This window comes from Monodon monoceros, unplaced genomic scaffold (assembly GCF_005190385.1).
Source record: "Monodon monoceros isolate NGI ecotype Baffin Bay Population unplaced genomic scaffold, NGI_Narwhal_1 Super_Scaffold_3, whole genome shotgun sequence".
Lineage (NCBI taxonomy): Eukaryota > Metazoa > Chordata > Mammalia > Artiodactyla > Monodontidae > Monodon > Monodon monoceros.
Window position 1 is genome coordinate 26,979,276 of NW_021703780.1, and position 21,049 is coordinate 27,000,324.

Sequence of the window (21,049 nt, forward strand, 5' to 3'; positions counted from 1 at the left end):
ACCGGGGCACGAACCCGCGTCCCCTGCATCGGCAGGCGGACTCTCAACCGCTGCGCCACCAGGGAAGCCCCCTAATCCTCTTTTGATTTCATTCGCTTTCCATCATGGTTCCCTACTAACCTACCAACCAACTAACTAACCAAGCTCACCCCAGCAACCCAAAGGCAACAACAACTGGGCTATTAATTGGAAGTCTGATTTCAATAAACAGACAGGGTCAATTTGACAACTTATAAAGCTAGAGTCTGGCAGAGCATCACGGGGATAAGACAAACAGTTCCTGTTACTGCCCCAGGGAAGAACTGGACACCACAGTCTGGCCCGAGTCCCCCCTCCAGGAATCCCTCATTTGCCAGCAGCACTAAGCAAGTCATAACCATTAAGGAGCAAGCAACTGTAAGAGAAAGACAAGCTGAGAGAGAGGAGACCAATGCTGCCCACTTTAATACACAGGAAGGATTCCTCAAGAACACTTGAGTTGACCCTCAAATGCTTGCGCAGGTCGGCAGGACCTGAGGCAATCCCCGGGGTAAGGGCTGGTCAGGGAAGTTAAAGACGCCTTCAGGGCGCTTTCAAATTAGACATCAATTTTCTCAAGACTAAGGACAAGAAAACAATGCTGAGGTCAACGTTCTCCTTCACTTTTTTTTTTTTTCCTTGTTTCCTTTGTTCCTGTGAGTCCAGTCTATCCAAGAGTGACTGCTAATGGCCAAGAAAATTCTTTACAAGGATGTTGATCCCTGGTCTGAACATGGACTAACTTTTTTGCAATCCTAATTCATTTCTGAGGCTCCAGAATTTTTTAAAAGACATGTTCTCTTCTGACCTCCTACGGTCTAGGTTCCTTTCTACCATGAATTCTACAAACCTTTTCTCAGTACCAGGTTATGTGTAGGGGGAGTGGCTGTTTCCTGTTACATTTCCCAGTTCTTAACTTGTTCCAAGTCCAATTTCTCCCATATTTCCCTGAATCTGCCTTATGTCTCTTTGGGCTAATCTGATTCCCAGCTGGAGAAATTCAGAATGTGTTCTTTTTTTTCCAAGAGAAAATTTCCTATTTTCATTAACTGTCAAAGTTAGATATTTATGGAAACACTCTTTTTTCCATGTATGTATTAGTGTCATGTTCCCCTCAATGAAGAAAAATGAAAAAAATACTCTGTAGTTTTAAGTATACCACCATTAACAAGAATAATCAGAACTTTACTTTGAAGAGTATTTGGTGATCTTAATATACTCAGTATACTTACTAGATCTCTTTGCTGTATTCGAAACTCAATCATTTTTTTTTTTCCCTAGAAATTCTCCACTTTTTGGCTTTTATGACACGGATGCTGCTTCTCCTCATAATCCTCTGGCTATTTTCCCTTAATCTCTGATGGCTTTTCTTTCTCAACACATTTCATAGATTTGTCCTTGGAGCACCGTGCTTCCCATTCTAAGCAATGGGACATTCAGACAAAAACTGCGTCTTAGAATTACCCATGAAAATCTCCTGAGAAGGTGCCCCATGGAGACAACTTAGCATATATTGTCTTTTTCTTCAGTACTGAAACTCCAGTTACTACTGAGGCCCAGATGAAGTAGTGGCTTGCTCTTAAGAGCTATGTTGTCTGAAAAATAAATAACTTTAAAGAAGAGCATCTTTTTTTAAAAGGCAAAATATTTATCATAGGACAGGAATATGGGGATATATTTCCTTTGGAATGGCAGGTGGAGACCCTGCACTTTTTTTTTTTTTTAATTAATTAATTTATTTTTTTTTGCGGTACGCGGGCCTCTCACTGTTGTGGCCTCTTCCGTTGCGGAGCACAGGCTCCGGACACGCAGGCCCAGCGGCCATGGCTCTCAGGCCCAGCCACTCCGCGGCACGTGGGATCCTCCCGGACCAGGGCTCGAACCCGCATCCCCTGCATCGGCAGGCAGACTCCCAACCACTGCGCCACCAGGGAAGCCCGACCCTGCACTTTTTAAATAGTGATCTATTTTTTTCTCTTTTGCAAAGCAAGTGGAGTTGAATTTGCAATAGTAAAGTGAGTGCATGATCAGGCTTTGTCCTCTCCTTGAGTGATCCTGTCCAAGCTCATCATTTCACGTACCAGTCCTCTGCGTATGTGTTTGTATGTGTGGGAGCTGTTAGTACTAATATTAGTATTAATTTAGTTTTACCTTCCTGATAGAATGTGGTTGATCCTGAGCCCACAAAAACATGGGAAGCATTTATGGCTAAGGACTCCTTGATACCTGTAATTTTCCCATTCATTAAACAATTATCCATTCAACTCACTGTGTGGCAGGCTCTATGCCAGGTATTAGAGTTACCAGCACAAACTAAGCAAAAGATCCCTATTTTAACAGAGCTTATCACTTTATAAAGAGCGATGAGTGCATTCATTCATTTTGTTAGAGGATTTGTGAAACATTTACTATGTATTAGGTAGTGGGTAACACCCTGACCATATAAACAAAGCATAGTTTCTGATTTCTAGAGGCTCCAGTTTAGGGTCGGTACACGAAGAGAAAGGAATAGACACAGAAGATGATCATTACAATACAGTGGATACAAGCAGTAGAGCCATGCAGTGACTCATATGGTATTAGAGAAGAAACACAATATCATTGTGTAGGGGAGAAGCTAAAAATCTTGACCTAAGATTCTTTTTTTTAAAAAAAAATTATTATTTATTTGGCTGTACCGGGTCTTAGTTGCAGCACGAGGGATCTTTAGTAGCGGCATGCACGTGGGATCTAGTTCTCTGACCAGGGATCGAACCCGGACCCCCTGCATTCGGAGCGCAAAGTGTTAACCACTGGACCACCATGGAAGTCCCATTGACCTAAGTTTTTTTACTTATGTAATTTAATTTCAGACCGTCCCCAACTTATGATGATTCTGATTTTTTGAGTTTATTATGGTGCAAAACCAGTACACATTCAGTAGAAACCTTACTTTGAATTTTGCATTTTAATCTTTTCATGAGCTTAGCAATATGTATACTCTCTTGCGATGCTGGGCACCAGTCAGCTGGGCGATCACGAGGGTAAACCACAGGTAAGCTTACAGCCATTCTGTATCCAGACAACCATTCTGTTTTTCACTTTCAGTGTGGTATTCAATAAATCACGTGAGATATTCAACATTTTATTATAAAATAGGCTTTGTGTTAGATGATTTTTCCCAACTGTCGGCTAATGTAAATTTTCTGAGCACATTTAAGGTAGGCTGGGCAAAGCTATGATGTTTGGTAGGTTAGGTGTATCAAATACATTTTAAAATTATGATATTTTCAACTTAAGACAGGTTTAGGGACGTAACCCCATCACAAGTCGAGGAAGATCTGTACTGATATCATTGATTTGTTCCGTCAGCACTGGTCACTTCTAAAAACCACTGCACAGGATTTGGTGGCTAGAGATGACTATACAAGAGGTAGCACTTAGTTTGGGGCTTGAATACAGTTATTATTTTAAATGTGGAAGCACAGTTAGGGACAGGAGGCATTGCAGGCTGAAGACCACCATAAGCCAAAACATAAAATAGAAACCATATACATGACAGAAGTTAATAATAAGGTGAATTGTAGTTTTCCTGACTAAACAGAGATCATATGTATCAGGAAAGGTAGAAAATGACATGAAGTGGTTAGGATGGAGATAGCTTAAGGAGAGACTCCAAAGCCAGGTAGAATAATTTGTACTTAGTACACTGTCCATCTGTCCATCCATTCCTTCATCCTGACAGCTTTTATTATGTGTTTATGGTGCAGTTATAATGCTGTGTTCTGAGAATACATTAAAAAAAAGGGGGGGAAAAAGACAGGCCTTACCTTCAAGTTTAATTAAAACATGGGTAAGCAAAGGAAGAAATACAGCAGAATCTCATAACTGGTATAACATGAAAATATACAAAAGAAGAAAATCTGGAATCTGCCTGGAGGAGTCAGGGAAAGCTGTACGCATTTGGTCACCTTGAACTATATAATAAAGAAAGGGTAAGATGGTAGGTTGAGGGCATTGCAGTAAGAAGAAACAACAAAGACAAAAAGGCATCGCTGGCAGGAGATTTCTGGGAGAAACTGTGTGTAGTTCTAAAATGCTACAAATTAGCTGGCGAAAAAGCACATGAAAAGATGCTCAACATCACTAATTATCAGAAAAATGCAAATCAAAACTACAATGAAGTATCACCTCACACCTGTCAGAATGGCCATGATCAAAAAGTCCACAAACAATAAATGCTGGAGAGGGTGTGGAGAAAAGGGAACCCTCCTACATGGTTGGTGAGAACGTAAACTGGTACAACCACTATGGAGAACAGTATGGAGGTTCCTTAAAAAACTAAAAATAGAACTACCATATGATCCAGCAATCCCATTCCTGGGCATGTATCCGGAGAAAACCATAATCTGAAAAGATACATGCACCCCAATGCTCATTGCAGCACTATTTACAATAGCCAGGACATGGAAGCAACCTAAATGTCCATCGACTGAGGAATGGATAAAGATGTGCTACATATATACAGTAGCCATAAAGAAGAATGAAATAATGCCATTTGCAGTCACATGGATGGACGTATAGATTGTCACACTAAGTGAAGTAAGTCAGACAGAGAAAGACAAATATATGATATCACTCATATTTGGAATCTAATTTTAAAAAATGATACAAATGAACTTACTTACAAAACAGAAAAAGTCTTACAGATATCAAAAACAAACTTAGGGTTACCAAAGGGGAAACGTAGGGGGAAGGGATAAATCAGGAGCTTGAGATGAACATACACACACTACTGTATATAAGATAGATAACCAATAAGGACCTACTGCATAGCACAGGGAACTCTACTCAATATTCTGTGATAACCTATATGAGAAAAGAATCTAAAAAAGAATGAATATATGTATATGTATAACTGAATCACTTTGCTGTACACCGGAAACTAACACAACATTGTAAATCAACTATATGCCAATAAAATTAAAATTAAAAAAAATAAAATGCTACAAATTAAATATTTTTCTCCCTGGAAGGGGAAGGTAAGTAGTGATAGTGGGAGATGAAAATGTATAGGGGTTTTTGTGCTTTATCCTCCAGCATTGTCATGCTCTGGAAGAGTTTACTGGTGCACTAATATACTCAAATTTGTATTTTACAGATTTAACTCTAGACAAAACGTGAAAGCTATCTCGTAGTGATAATGCTAACTGAAACTTGGCCGCAGGAAGACTAGTTAGGAGGCTATGCACCAAAGTGTGTTAGCAGAAATCATATTGTGAGAGACATAAAGTAAGGAACAGGATTTAGAGATTGGACATATATCTAGGACAAGAATGTAGAGGGCATGCAAGAAAACCACACCATATCTGTCGTAGGTGACTGGGTAGCTAGTGGCACCATTAGGTAGTCTAACAGGTGATTTATCCAGGCTGCACCAGGCACTCCAAAGCTATGGACTTACAGGATACCTCTTCCCAATCAGCATATTTGGTTTGAGTTGACAGGCAATTCCCCTGGATCGAGAGAGAAGATCTGGAGCAATGTTTTCCAAACAGAGAGTAAGAAGCTAAGGACAGTGGAGGAGATGGCATGAAGCTGAAACACTGGAAGAGAGGGCAAGTATTTATGACTATATTCTCTGCACTTACTATAAATTCAAGATGAACTAGAAGTGCATAGTGAGAAGAGATTCAGCCACAGATTTTGAAAGCCCACTCTTTCCTACAGAAAAAGATAAGCAACAGGTCTTTATGAAATTTATAAGCATGCATCTTCAAAGTATCTGTTGATACTTAGATTATTTAAAATTATTCCATTTTATAAAGAACAACTGCCTTTTTTTCAAATGTGGCTTTGCAACAACAATTATCTTCCAAATTCTAAAGAAGGGGGACTCTGAAATATTCAATATGATTTGATTTCACAGGGAAATTTCAAAAATAAGCCCAAAATGTGGGATACGTTAAACACAAATAATTATTTCAGTGTATTTGAAGAAAAAAATCTCATGAATCGCTATTGTTTATCTTCTGCTAATAAAAAGTAAAAAATGGAGAAACATTTTGAGTTTGCTATGCATTTAAATTGTGAAAAAAATGAACCTTGTCTTTATTTGAAATGTGGAATTGTGTTTCATTTTTGGAGAGTGAATTATGTACTTTTTTGATGTTTTCAAGGTTTTATTAAAACATGAAACAACGACAATCATCAATCCAATTAGGGGAAAGTCATTGTAATGAATATCTGTTGGTTTTGCCAGCCAGCATCCATACAACCTTCTTGGGTGAACACTTCCTTTGGGAAACTACCCTTCCTCCTACTCTCAATAGTAAGATTGGATGGGAATAATCCACATCCTGCTCTAGGGATGTGCCCTGATTATAATAAGGCAATCAGCAGTGCACATTCCAACTATAATAATCAGTTCAGGCTTGGGCATGTAATGCAAATTGCAAGAAGTGTTAGATGAGGTTTCTCAGAAAGAAAGGCCTCTTCTCTCTCCCAGGCGTGCTAAGTGACGTGACTCCAAGTCTTCCTTTGGATGCTATAGTAGGAAGAACATGAAGACTGGAATTGGTGCATCCTTTTTGCTTTTTAGAGGGGGAACCTGGAGGTTCTTGAGGGACTCACCATGTAGAACCAATGACAAGGCTTACACTGAAGAAGCTGGATCTTTGTGGTAACGTTTGCCTTTGTGTTTCCAAATATGTTAGCTAATTTAGTTGAGAACTAATCTCCTATTTGTTACTTCATAAGAGTGTCATGGGGCAGTAAGTACACTTTCATCTTTAATAACTCTAGGTAGTTTATCTACTAATTTAAATACACCCTGTCCATAATTATTAGATCAATCAAGATTCTGAATATGAAAAGAGAATTATCAGAGAAGCCGTTTTTTAAATTAAATTTTATTTTTTGTTAATACAGCAGGTTCTTATTAGTTATCTATTTTATACATATTAGTGTATACATGTCAATCCCAACCTCCCAATTCATCCCACCACCATCACCCCCCACACCCTGCTTTCCCTGCTTGGTGTCCATATGTTTGTTCTCTACATCTATGTCTCTGTTTCTGCCTTGCAAATCGGTTCATCTCCACCATTTTTCTAGATTCCACATATATGCGTTAATATACGATATTTGTTTTTCTCTTTCTCATTTACTTCACTCTGAATGACAGTCTCTAGGTCCACCCACGTCTCTACAAATGATCTGATTTCATTCTTTTTTATGACTGAGTAATATTCCATTGTATATATATACCACATCTTTATCCATTCTTCTGTTGATGGGTATTTAGGTTGCTTCCATGACCTGGCTATTGTAAATAGTGCTGCGATGAACATTGGGGTGCATGTGTCTTTTTGAATTATGGCTTTCTCAGGGTATACGCCCAGTAGTGGGATTGCTGGGTCATATGGTAATTCTATTTTTAGTTTTTTAAGGAACCTCCATACTGTTCTCCATAGTGGCTGTATCAATTTACATTCCCACCAACAGTGCAAGAGGGTTCCCTTTTCTCCACACCCTCTCCAGCATTTGTTGTTTGTAGATTTTCTGATGATGCCCATTCTAACTGGTGTGAGGTGATACCTCATTGTAGTTTTGATTTGCATTTCTCTAATAATTAGTGATGTTGAGCAGCTTTTCATGTGCCAGAGAAGCCATCTTAACGCTACAATCAAGGTAAATGATGGGAGTGCTTTTAAAGGAAATTTAATGAAATTAAGCTATATTCAGTTTACAAGAGGGAGGGAGACTCAACGTGTGTCTTTGAGGAGGTAACCAAAGCCCAGGACCTTGAAAGCCAATGTACTCTGCTTTAGAAAATTTCTTGCACCTAATTCTACCATTTTCTCAACTGTGAAGATGTAGGAAGTAGAACCAAAAAAGGTGAATGTCGTGATTTTCTGTAAGGCTTCTTTCTTGCTTGAAAGAGCAGAGTGAAGAACGAATCGTGTAGAGTCTTATGACAGGAGAAATTAGGATGGGTCAATAATGACAGATCATTACAGCACCATCTTCGATGAGTATTCCATCTCATTGGTCTCTGCAATGTTTACATAAAGTGAACATAATGTCTATCCCATTTTGGACGGGTGATGTGATTCATTTCCTGGATATCAGAGGCTTCTCTGCATTTAGACTGCTGGGTGGCTCTGTTGGGGCAGCTCGGCTGGGCAATGTGCTTAGATCATAGGCAACAGTAGTATGCATGACAATATCAGGAGGGGAAGTTAGAAACAGAATTTTAAGAAACACATCATTGACTATCATATGCCAGGTGCCAAAGGTACAAAGTCAGTGGCAAAAGGATGTACAAATGAAAACTGTACCCAGAAGTATAACCCAAGGACAGTGACTCTCACACAAAGACCTAACCTCCCCTTTTCATGATAAATGCTTTATAATCTTCTCTTTGCTATCCTTGAATGAAAATCACAGCTCATATAACTAACTTAACTCTGCATGTAATTAAAAAAATCAATATAATGGTCTAATTGTTACATCCAGGAAAATTATATAAAAAATATTGTATATGTTTTCGGTATGTAAAGTCTTAGGCTCAACTGAGATGGTATCATGAGGTAGTCAGAGGCGTACAGCTGTACCTAGAATCTGAATGCAGAAACTATAAATGGAGAAAGATAATGGGGTGACTTATTGGTAATTAAAATATCAGAATAGTGATATGCTTTTCAAAACACTGAGTAGCTCTTGAAAAATTTCAAACCAAATAAAGCTTAATTTTTCTTGGACTTGCATTCTTGGAAATTTTAGGATATTAGATTTCAGTACATTAAAGTTGCAAAAATATTTTATATTTATATGTGAAATGGAATTAGGTTCTATGCACAGATATTTATCGAATAACTTTTACCCTTATTTATGACTTGTAACCGATGTTGGTGTGAACACATTGTACCCACTCACTACCAGTAGTGCCCCCTTAATCATTGTGACAACCCTGAAACTCTCCTACCCATTTCCAAATCTACCCACAGACAACTGCAATGCCCCCCTTCATAATCAGTGTTCTAGATATTCATAGCTACTCAAACTGTAAATCATGACAAAGTGTGAAACTCTAGAGAAGTGTGTGATGCATGAGGCCAAATGGGAATTCAGAATAAGGATTTTGCTTAGATAGTTTACAAATAATTCAGCTCCATATAATCTACCTCTAAAATAATTCCCATATAAAAATATACATACCTCTTTTCCCTAAAAGAAGCTTTTTCCCTACTCCAAATTGAAAGACTCAAATGAGAAGTAAATAGTACTAAGGGTTATTCTTGGTATTTCGATGAAAAATTTTATTTGAAAACTACACGGTCTCTTATTTTCACATGTTTTAATATTTGGTGTAGAGCCTGGAGTATGCTTGGATTCAAACGTGCAACTCCAGGAATGGCTTTTATTTTGGAATTGGTTTGTGCAGACACCGTTCCTGCATGTGGGTTATGCCAGCCTGATCAATAGCCTGATGAGGCCTGTGTGGCCTGCACTGCCCAGCCCTACCATTTTCTACCTAATTAGCAGCTGCTCAAAGATGGGAAACAGGTGCAGATCCAGGGCCAGACCAAGGAAGTCTGCCTGTAATTAACAAGGAAAAAAAGGGTCAGCTATTGGGAAGAATATCAAATCGGCCCATTGGGGTTAACATGCTGGCCTCAAAGGCATAGTCACCTGAGATCTTAAGCATGCTAATATAAATTATGCAAGCTTTCAAACAACGTGGCTGCATGATCAGTTGGCAGAGAGGAAAATGATTTTTTTTTTTTTGCAGTAGAGTAGGGAAAAAGGGCCTCTACAAACTTATTTTTTCTCATCATGCTGGGAATATACAGAAGACATAGTGACATTTTCTTTTCTTTTTTCATAAATTTATTTATTTATTTATTTTTGGATGTGTTGGGTCTTTGCTGCTGCGAGCAGGGGCTTCTCTTTGCAGTGGCTTCTCTTGTTGCAGAGCAAGGGCTCTAGGTGCGCGGCCTTCAGTAGTTGTGGCACACGGGTTCAGTAGTTGTGGCCCGCAGGGTCTAGAGCGCAGGCTCAGTAGCTGTGGCACCTGGGCTTAGTTGCTCAACGGCATGTGGGATCTTCCCAGACTAGGGCTCGAACCCGTGTCCCCTGCATTGGCAGGCAGATTCTTAACCACCAGGGAAGTGCCACCAGAGAAGTCCCCATAGTGACATTTTTCTGAGAGGCAATCGTGAGTCACTTAGAAGAAGTTGTTAAGCAGTTAGAGCTCTTCTAGAAATAAGTGAAATTTGGAGGAAAATCTAACAATCAGGTTATTTAGAGAATTGTGTACTAACAGGTATTTGAAAGCAGATCCATGTACGTGTGGTTATGCATAATATATTGGCTTTGGTCATTGGCAACTTTTTGAATTATTCCATAAAGTGAGGTCCATTTCAGACTGACAAGGACTTGCTAAGGGCCAGGCTAAGATTGGAGAAGGTGAAAGACCAAATTTTTGAGGAAAAAATGAAGGACAAGGCTGCCTGCCAGGTTCAGATTCTGGCTTTAACAATCAAGTTTTCAGAATATTACTCAGCCATAAAAAATAATGAAATTTTGCCATTTGCAACAACATGGATGGACCCAGAAGGTATTATGCTTAGTGAAATAAGTCACACAGAGAAAGACAAATACTCTATGTGATCATTATATGTGGAATCTAAAAAATAAAACAAACGAATGACTATAAAATTCACAGATATAGAGAACTAGTGGATACCAGTGGGAGAGGAGTAAGGAGAGGGGTAAGATAGGAGTAGGGTATTAAGAGGTACAAATTACTATGCATACAATAAATAAGCTACAAGGATATATTGTACAGCACAGGGAATATAGTCAATATTTTATAACTTTAAATGCAGTATAATCTATAAAATTATTGAATGACTATGTTATACACCTGAAACTAATATAATATTGTAAATCAACTCTACTTCAAATAAATAAATAAAAGCCAAGTTTTCAGTTTTTTCTTTTAATAAATTTATTTATCTTATTTATTTATTTTTGGCTGTGTTGGGTCTTCATTTCTGCACACAGGATTTCTCTAGTTATGGTGAGCAGGGGCTACTCTTTGTTGCGGTGCATGGGCTTCTCATTGTGGTGGCTTCTCTTGTTGCGCAGCATGGGCTCTAGGAGCATGGGCTTCAGCAGTTGTGGCACGTGGTCTCAGTAGTTGTGGCACATGGGCTTACTTGCTCTGCGATATGTGGGATCTTCCCGGAGCAGGGATCGAACCTGTGTCACCTGCATTGGCAGGTGGATTCTTAACCACTGTGCTACCAGGGAAGTCCCAAGTTTTCAGTTCTAAGGCATTCTTTCTATTCCAATGAATGGAGTTTAAAATTCATGCTAGGCTAAGAAAACTTTACACCTTGTCCTTTTTAGCATTTAGCATTTAGTCTGCCAGTAAACTTTCATCTACTTGGTGCTGAATATCTTGGGCTAGAAGGGAGTTTTTATCTCTGCTTAAGAGATTGATGGCAGTTTCAGTCAACTTAGCCAAATTAATATTAGGGTAAAAACAACCTCTAAGCCTCAGATGCATACAAAGATTTATTTCTCACTCACAGTGCACGTCTTGTGGCTTGACTATGGCTTCATATTGACTTCATTACAACCTTAAGCTGAAGGACAGTCTGTCTCTGGGACATTGCCTGTCTTGTGACAAAGATGATCCAACATGTCAGAACCCTGAGAGGAAAACTTCATCCCTTCCACTTACACACCACTTGATGTCCCATGATCTCAGTGAGGTAGGATGAACAATCCTCCCCTGAGGAGAGTGGTGAGTACTTTGAATAATAATAAAATCAACGACAGTGACTTGGGTAAACCTATATACATTTTTAGAGAGCCAGTCCTTACTGTGGTGTGAATACAGGTATCAGTTTGTCTAAAAGATTGTGAATGTTTTAAAATCATGGTCAAATATAAAATGATAATAAGTGGCCTATTTTTGTTTCTAATATGTACTATGTGCCAGGCACTTTATAATTTTATTTTTACCCTCAAAACAATCTTGAAGGCTTGGTATTATCATCCCGTTTTATTGGAACTGTGGCTCAGAAACTTTCAGTGGTTTACTCAAGTCTGCTCAGCTAACAAAGTTTTAGCACTGGGGTTCCAACCCCACTCTGTCGTAGAGCACAGGCTCCTGAATACACTACACTGCCACAGAAGATGTGGCAGGTCTGGTGGGAAAACTACTCAATGGGCTCTTTACACAGTCTGTTGCATCTGCCCCATCCTGATTCTGAGGTGGTTGTGGAGGCATGAAAGGATGCCTGTGCTGCCTGGAGAGCATTAGTCGTAACTCTGAGCTCAATACAGCGTGCTTGAGTACAGAGCACCGGACACACGATTTCAGGATTGAAGTCGAGATGATTAGTCTTTCTAGGGTCACTTTATTTCAACACCTTTATGTTGGGCTCTCTAAATACTGCCATAATTTTTTTTGAACTAAAATATGGACATTTGTAATAAAGAATTAACACCTTCTTATAGTAGAGTTGGAATAAGGCACAGATCACATCATAAATGAAGAAAGAGTTGGAGTCAGTTACCTTCCAGTGATGCTAGGACACAGATAAAGATGCAAGACACTGAGAAAGGCATCACAACCCTGCTCTCCCTGGCTGTTTCCATTAGGAATATGGATACCGATTCCCTCTATTTTATTTCATTATTTTTTTTTATTGAAGTATAGTTGATTTACAATGTTGTGTTAATTTTTGCTCTATAGCCAAGTGATTCAGCTATACATATACATACATACATCCATTCTTTTATATATTCTTTTCCATTATGGTTTATCACAGGATATTGAATACAGTTCTCCGTGCTATACAGTAGGACCTTGCTGTTTATCCATTCTGTACCTAAAAGCTTACATCTGCTAATCCCAGCCGCCCACTCCATCACTTCCCCAACCCCCTCTCTCAGGGTAACCACCAGTCTGTTCTCTACATCCGTGATTCTGTTTCTGTTTCACAGATAGGCCCATTTGTGTCATATTTTAGATTCCACAGAAAAGTGAATATCACCATTTGACTTTTTACACTGGGTAATTCTTTGCTGTGCATGTGTGTAGAGTGGCTGTTTTAGGATATTTAGAAGCATCTCTGGCCTCTACTCGTTAGATGCCAATAGCTACCTTCCCCTAATTGTGAAAACAAAAAGTCTCCAGACATTGCCAAATGTCCTTGGTGTGAATGTGTGCGTGTGTATACAAGTTTGCTTGTACATATACACCTGCAGTTAAAATTCACTGCTTTACTTTCAAATGAAAATTAGTACAGAATTAAAAATAATATCGCTGCGTATATGAACTCTAATTTAATTCTCTTGCTGTATTGTACAATAATCCATTCTTTAAATGACATTAATTGATCACCTATTATATTCTGGGCACTTTGCTAGCTTGTATGGGGGAGGAGTAGGATAAAGATGAATAAGACCAGTCAAATATTCACTAGATGATGCAGTTTATAATTCTGCATCCATAAAGGAACTAAGAAAAATAGAGAAAAGTTAAAGTCCTTTAAGTGGACACAAAAGATTGATATTAAAAAAAATATATATCCAAATATAGCAAAGAATTTTGAGCAGGATTTGATACTGAAAAGAAAATAACGCAGTTAACTATTTATCCCTCTCTCTCCCCAGGATCAGCTCTGACCACCTTTATTTAGAGACATCTCAGAGCCCAAAATATCTTCAAATTAGTCCCCCGGTCTCACGGATTCAGGTATTGATAATGCTAAATCTAGGAAGAACTTTAGCTCCATCTAAACCTTGAGGCTGAGATTTGCCAAGAGAGATGGTAGGTAAGGTGAATCAAAAAGTATCTTCTTACTCTTAGGAAGATAATGAGGAGGACAAGAAGGAAAAGAAGGAGAGCCAGGAAGGATGCTGGAAGAGGAGGAAAAGAGGGGCTTGGAGCCACAGCCAGTGTGATGTAGCCGGAAGATTAGCAAATTTGGACAAACTTGACCTCAGGGCAGTTGTGCATCAGATGTTACATCATCCCTAGCATGGGCGGAAGAATTACTGCCTTCAACATGAGTTACCATAAGAATGAAATAATATGCCATATTTTCTCTTAAGACAGATTTTAATAGTTTTCAACCAGCATGCCCATTCAACGTGCTGTTTATTAGTCTCCTCCCAATTTCACCAGCTAATTACTAACGTGGAAGACCTGAAACAAGCTAGACTTTCTGGCTCAAAAATTGCAATTTACCTAAATTTTGCTTTCCTATTTGAAGGTCAGGCCAGGGTGCTTTGATGTAGGCAAGGAGGAGATGAAATGAGTTCCTATTAGAGAGGCTAACCTTGGCTAAAGGATAGAATGAATGACCAGTAGAGGAGAGGTGTTTTGAAGCAATCAATTAGCTGGGTTTAAACACATACACAAAAGAAGAGACAATATACTCAATTAGAGCCATTTAGCTTTAGGAAAAGAATGTTAGATTCTTGATTGTGGCAAAAAGACAGGAAGATGGGGCAGATTTTTTTGAGTGCCCCTTCACTTCTGTTAATAGGCTATGTATGGTGGATATTGGAACTTTCATTCTCACTGTACACCTTCTTTTTCTTGTTGAATTCCATTGGAAATTTTATGTCTACTGACATTATAAGTGACTTGGTAGGACTTGGATCTCTTACTTAGTTTTTCATCATTTGTTTATTATACTAATTACATTTTAAGTAGGAATGCTCTGGATCTTACTTGCAGAACGTTAATGACCATATTTAATTTCATTATTTTACTCATGGGAGTAGCTAAATGAATACTGGTTGACTGAGAGATTGATCCTACAGAACCTGAAATAAAGTCCCATATATGATTAAGACTGCTCCTGTAAAGTCAAATTTCTTGTTGTGATGCTTATTTTTGTTTAAGTACAAGACATTCAAGTTGGGTGATCAAGGAACTAAGCCATTTCATCTCTATTTAACAGATGAAAAAACTCAAGTCTAGACAGTAGTGTTTTATTTAAGGTCACATGGTAAGTTAGTTTAAGCTGGGATTCTGTTTCTAGGGAATCATGAATTTACCCCATGTAGTGGGGTTGTAGACCATGTTCTCAGCCTTATATCCAACAAACACTAGGCTAAAACATGTCCACTTTAGGACTGAAATGATTCCATAGGTGCCCCACATCATAGTGCATATTAATAGTAATACCAGGGGGAAATGGCTATATCTTATAAATTAGAAGTAAATAAAGTAGCACCATTAGCTATTTCAGTCAAGTTCAACAGCTGCCCTCAATCCTTCTTTTAAAATGCAGAGACTCAAGATAGACAGGCTAAGATTTATAAAAATAGATTTGTCTCTCACTTCTAATTTTACATTTTGCAAACAAGTTGTGCTTCAATGAAAATTTGCAGATAGACTGATCATCTGGCAACAGGAAGATTGTCACGATTTTGGTGGTTTGGATTCAGACTACAAAGGATAATTGATAAAGTTAATCTTTTGTTTGAATAGCCTAAATGATTTTACTGCAGTAACCCTGATGACAGATGGTGAGGATAGTTATTATCTGTTAGTTATTATCTTATTATCAATTCATTTTTATGAGAGGAAGGACCAAAACACTGAAGCCCTCCTCACTGCTGAAGCAATGCATCATTGCGCAATGAGGTCCAGCCTAGGTCTGCAAGGCTGGTTTATCACTCACTGGCTTTGTGAGCCTGGACACATCTCTGAATATCTGGAGCTTCATTTACTCAGCTGTAATAGAACATAGTAGGTTAGACCCTCTCTACTCAAAATGTGGTCCATGGACCGGCAGCATTGGCATCACCTCAAAGAACTTAAGACTCTCAAGGCTCACGCCAGACCTACTGGAACTAGAAATTGCGTTTGAAATAGACCCTAGGTGATTCCTACGAACATTGCAGAAGCTGTGGGTCTGGTACTCTTAAGGCTTTTTACGGTTGAAACGCTCATCGTTTTGAGCACAGGGATGGTGGTGACTGCCCTACAAGTCCTAACAGAGTACTTGACTTAGGGTGCATTATGGCATCCGAAACAAAGGAAGAGAAATTTATTCTCGCCCAGTCAAACTTCAAAGACAGGTCATCTTGACTACCAGGACCTTGAAATCTCAGAAAATCCCTTTTCTAAGTCATGCCGGGTGTTTCCCCCACGTAGAGGCACAAAAGCCCTGGATTCTCATAACCATTTCTTCCTTTTAAACAAAATGATCTTACTTTTGCATTAAAAAAAAAAAAAAAGGTTGCTCCTAACCTCTCTCTGCACTTACAGATGCTAAGAGGTACAAGCACCACACCAGTCTGTCCTTCTCCCTGAAGCTGCCGTCTTTCCACTGCCTCAGCCACCGGCTTAGGTATCACGTTACTGCCAGGCCATTGGCACCAACTGCTCATTAAGTGTCAGCTGATGGGAGGATGGGGGACACCTGGTGACTGTGAAGTCGGCCCAAGACACTGAAGGAAATCAGCAAAGTGCTAAAAAGGCACAAAGTAAAACAGACATTGGGAATCCAGAGGGTTGAGTTTCAGAGGAAGGAGGTCCGAGCCAAGCAGGTCGAGCGTCTGAGGCCCCTGGGCAGCCTTTTCATTCCCTGACCTTTTGCTCTGTGAGCACCGCGCTGTGCAGGGAGAGAGATTCCTAAGGAAGCAAAGGTACATACATTTTCTGCTGAACAGCTCCTTCCTGCAAAGCCAGTGGGACTTGGTGAGCCTGCTGCGGGTACCTGTTGGAGAGAAGACTGTTAAATTTCTGAAAGGGCACGTGTGTGTCCAAGTTGTGAGCTGGATCATAGCTTCTAATTCTGTGAAGCATCTGTAGTCAACTGTTTATCATTTCTGAAAGCAGATTCAGACTGAAAGACCTAGTATAACCTGCAGACATATGGCCAGAGGGCTGTGCTCTGGAAGATTGGGCCTCAGAGAAGCCCATGAAGGGCCCCAGGCCAAAGTGAGGACATAAAATCCTAGACATACTCCAAAGAGCCTCAACGGTCAGTCAGATGTCCCCTTCTCAGCCCAGAGTTACTGAAAACCAGCTGCCACATGTTTGGGTCATGGTTTCAATTCTCAACAGAAAGAGTTTGTGTTCTGTTACACCTCAGCCGGCAATACGCAAGTTCATTGAAAGCATTAGTAGTGATGGTCTGTGAACCTTCGCAGAGTCACTTCAGAATTTATTGTGAATAGTTAATTAGCGCCATTTGTACAGAAGTAGTGTGCAGTTATTAAGAGAATCATCTCCGGGACAGAATCCTGATTTCATAACTTACTTGTGTGACTATGGGCAAATTAATGTTTTTCTGCCTCAGTTTCCTTATCTATAAAATGGGATAATGATAGCAATCTATCTAATAGGGTTGTGGTAAAGACTACCTGTACCATATAAAAAAAATAAAGTCTGGCATAGAATTAACTGCTATACAAGGGCTTGCTATTGTTATTGGAGAAGTAAGATTGTTTTGAAACTTGCTTTCTTTTTTTTACCCACAGAACATAGAAAGCTAATTAAAGAAACTGTTAGGATCAGCATTCTGCATGGATTCCAGGACCCAGGGATAGAGGTCTTCTATCTTTCCACTTCCTGCCAGGTCTTCTTTCCCATTACCTTATTATTTGACTCCTAGCTTCTGTCAGAGAAAACGAGAAAAAAGAAATCTATCTAATGATTCTTTCCTATAGTGTCTTCCTTGTCAGCATCCGCTCTATCACGAGTAGATATTGATGTATTGAAGGTTCCCTCAAGTTTGTTCAAACAGGGAATTAACTTTAATTCTCAGCTATGAGAGGGGGCTTAGTTGGAGCCAAACTAACTTGTTGCCCTTAAAACTAAGCCCGGACCCTCACAAATAGGATAAGTCAAGAGTCTCAAACTCAAGGGTCCACAGGGGCCAGATAGGTAACCTGAAGGGGCCAAGGGCTATCAGCCTCTCTTCTACTCCTCACGTCGGATAAAGATGTGGCTACAGGCATATATTGTCCTACTTGTAGGCAAATAACTGTGCAAGCGCAGTGACTAACAGCCATTCACACCAGATCTCAGGTTGGGAGAAGATGACAAGTGGTGGAGAACTGGCAGCCCTATGATCTCCAGGGGAGCTGTTACCCAGCAGCCATGAATTCCTGCCAGATGAGCCCAACGTTGCCTGATTTTCTACCATTTGAAGAGGCCCCCAATATGGATTTTTTTTAAAAGTGAAATCTCCAGATTTTTAAAAACATCAGGTGAAAATTTCATAGGTCAAAACATGGAGGGGGACAAATATAACAACATGTTTACCAGTTGAATCTGGTTCATAGACTTCAATTTGGTGTTGTCACCTGCACTTCGATCAGTCTCTAGAGCAGCCAGTAAGATATTCAGAAACCTGCATGTGCATGGTGGAGGGCTAGGGGCTGAGGGAAGAGAGAAAAACCTTTACATCTTGTTCGAGAGAGATGAATCTCAGGCAGGAGGACTTTTTCACTTGTTTCTTTTAAGTTTTTATTTTGAAATAACTCCAGATATACGAAAAAGTTGCAAAAGCAGTACAAAGATTTCCCACATACCATTCACCTAGATTCTCCAAATATGGTTAATATTTTACCATATTTGCTTTCTTATTCTTTCTCTTGTTCTTTTTCTGTCTTCTATGTATTGTGTACGTGTGTGTGTCTTCTTCCTGAAACATTTGAAAGTTGAAGAATCAGTGTCCGTTTACTTCTAAATAGTTTAGTGTATTTACTAAAGGCAAGAATAACCTCTTACATTCCACAGTGTAATGGCCAAATCAGGAAATTAATATGAATATAATCTTATGATATGATCTATAAAGATTACTCAAATTTTACACCTCAATTTCTTTATAGCAAAAGAAAACATTTCAGGTCCAAGATCCAACAGGGTGTCACAAGTTGCATTTAGTCTTCTGTTTTGCTGGGGGTGGGATGAGGTGGGGAACAGTTTCTCTTTGTTTGTCATAAGAAAAGACAAATGTCAGGACTTCCCCGGTGGTCCAGTAGTTAAGACTCCGTGCTTCTACTGCAGGGGGCACGGGTTTGATCCCTGATCCCTGGTAGGGGAATTAAGATCCTGCATGAAGCATGGCCAAAAAGAAAACAAGAAAAAGAAAGGACAAATCTCTTGTGTCTCTTATAACATTCATATTTTAGAAAAGAACAGACTAGCTTTTTTTTTTTTTTGGTACGCGGGCACCTCACTGCTGTGGCCTCTCCCGTTGCGGAGCACAGGCTCCGGACGCGCAGGCTCAGTGACCATGGCTCACGGGCCCAGCCGCTCCGCAGCATGTGGGATCTTCCCAGACGGGGGCACAAACCCGTGTCCCCTGCATCAGCAAGCGGACTCTCAACCACTGCACCACCAGGGAAGCCCAGACTAGCTTTTAATTTGGGTTTGTTTCATACTTCCTAATGATTAGATTCAGGTCACAATTTTTGGCAGGAATACCAAGAAGTGATGTTGAGTCCTTCTCGATGTGAGAAAAACACAGTGGGAATATTTGAGGAAGCCCATCAGTTTGCTTTGGGAAGGGAAGCATTCACTGTACAAGTATTTGCCCTCCAAACTGGCATTTTGCTATTGTTTTTTTGTTATTTTAGCCTCATTATTAAAGATCCTATTCAAATTCTTTCCATCTTTATGAGGGTTTCTCTCCTTGCTTCTCTTCTTTCACCCATTTTTGTTTTCATAATGGTTTTTCTGGGTTTTCATAAACCCAGACTCTTTGGATCCATTTGGTATTAAGATTGTATGCAGGCCTGTGAAGTTTTTGTTAGCTGAAATGACAGCAAAATAAAGCAGACGGGACTCACTACTGAATTTGGTAATAAGAACATCTCCCCCTCCTCAGTCCCTCAGAAGCTCTAAATATAAAGCAAGAAGTAGACCATGGATTATAAACAGAGTGTAGAGACGCCTAATTACATCATCTTCATTTTAATAGAAGGAATGATTCCTTGAATTTATAAAATTTTGAAAAATCCTCAAAGCTCTATCGTATTTATTTTTCTCCTTTTTAGAAGAGAAAAGAGCACACAGGCAAAGATTTTAAGATTTTAGCACAAGATTGTCTTGCATTGGAATCCTAGTTTTGTCCCTTAGGACAGTCACTGTGGAGATGCTTTATGAACCCCTGAAGTTTGAGCGGCATCAGAGAGCAGCAGCAAAGCACGGGCTTTTGAATTAGCAGGTCCTAGTTGGAGCCCCAGATTTATCATCCAATATTTGTGGAGTCTTGGACAATTTGATCTCTGGAGCTCAGTTTCCTCATTTATAAAATGGAGGATTATCTTGCCAGACTCTCATGAGGTTTAACAAGATAAACAAAAGAAAAACATTTCACTCAGTGTACCTGGTAGATAAAGTCCAATAAATGTGGCTTTTCTTTCATATTCCTTTTTATCTTTGTGTGTTCAAGGGTTTACTAATTCTCTCCTTTTTATAAAGTCCATTGGGACGAATTTCAGTATCTAGAAATACTGAAAATTTCGGAAAATAAAAAAGAGGCACAGGAAATTTAAAATAATTTTAACCATTTGACATATTGGACACTCTCCTTACTGTCCTAAAATTGTGAAAGCAAATATCAATGATTGGGAAGATTTTACATGAGCATGAGTCATTAAACCAAAATATTTGCAGGATCAATTAGGCAATTTCAAATGGGAAGCCACTGGGTCTTGCTTCTGTGTAGAAATTCCCTCTTGGTAATTAATCGCTCAGTACAATTGGAGCTCAAGATGACTGTGACAAAGTCTTTCAGGTATTGAAAGGAGATTGTCAGGGACTGAAGGAACATGGTTCTCTGTAGAGGAAATTGTTACTCTTAAGTTGTCCTGACTGCTTGGTGGGTGCTAGTGGACGTTTAAGCTCTGGCTCCAAACTCAGTGGCACACGCATCCACTTTTGTTCACTTTTGATTTTCACAGGCACATGACATCATAGTCTAGGTAAAGCTGAAACAGCCCTGAATTCCTATTTTCTAATCTCTATAGGAAGAGTTCCCTTGTATGT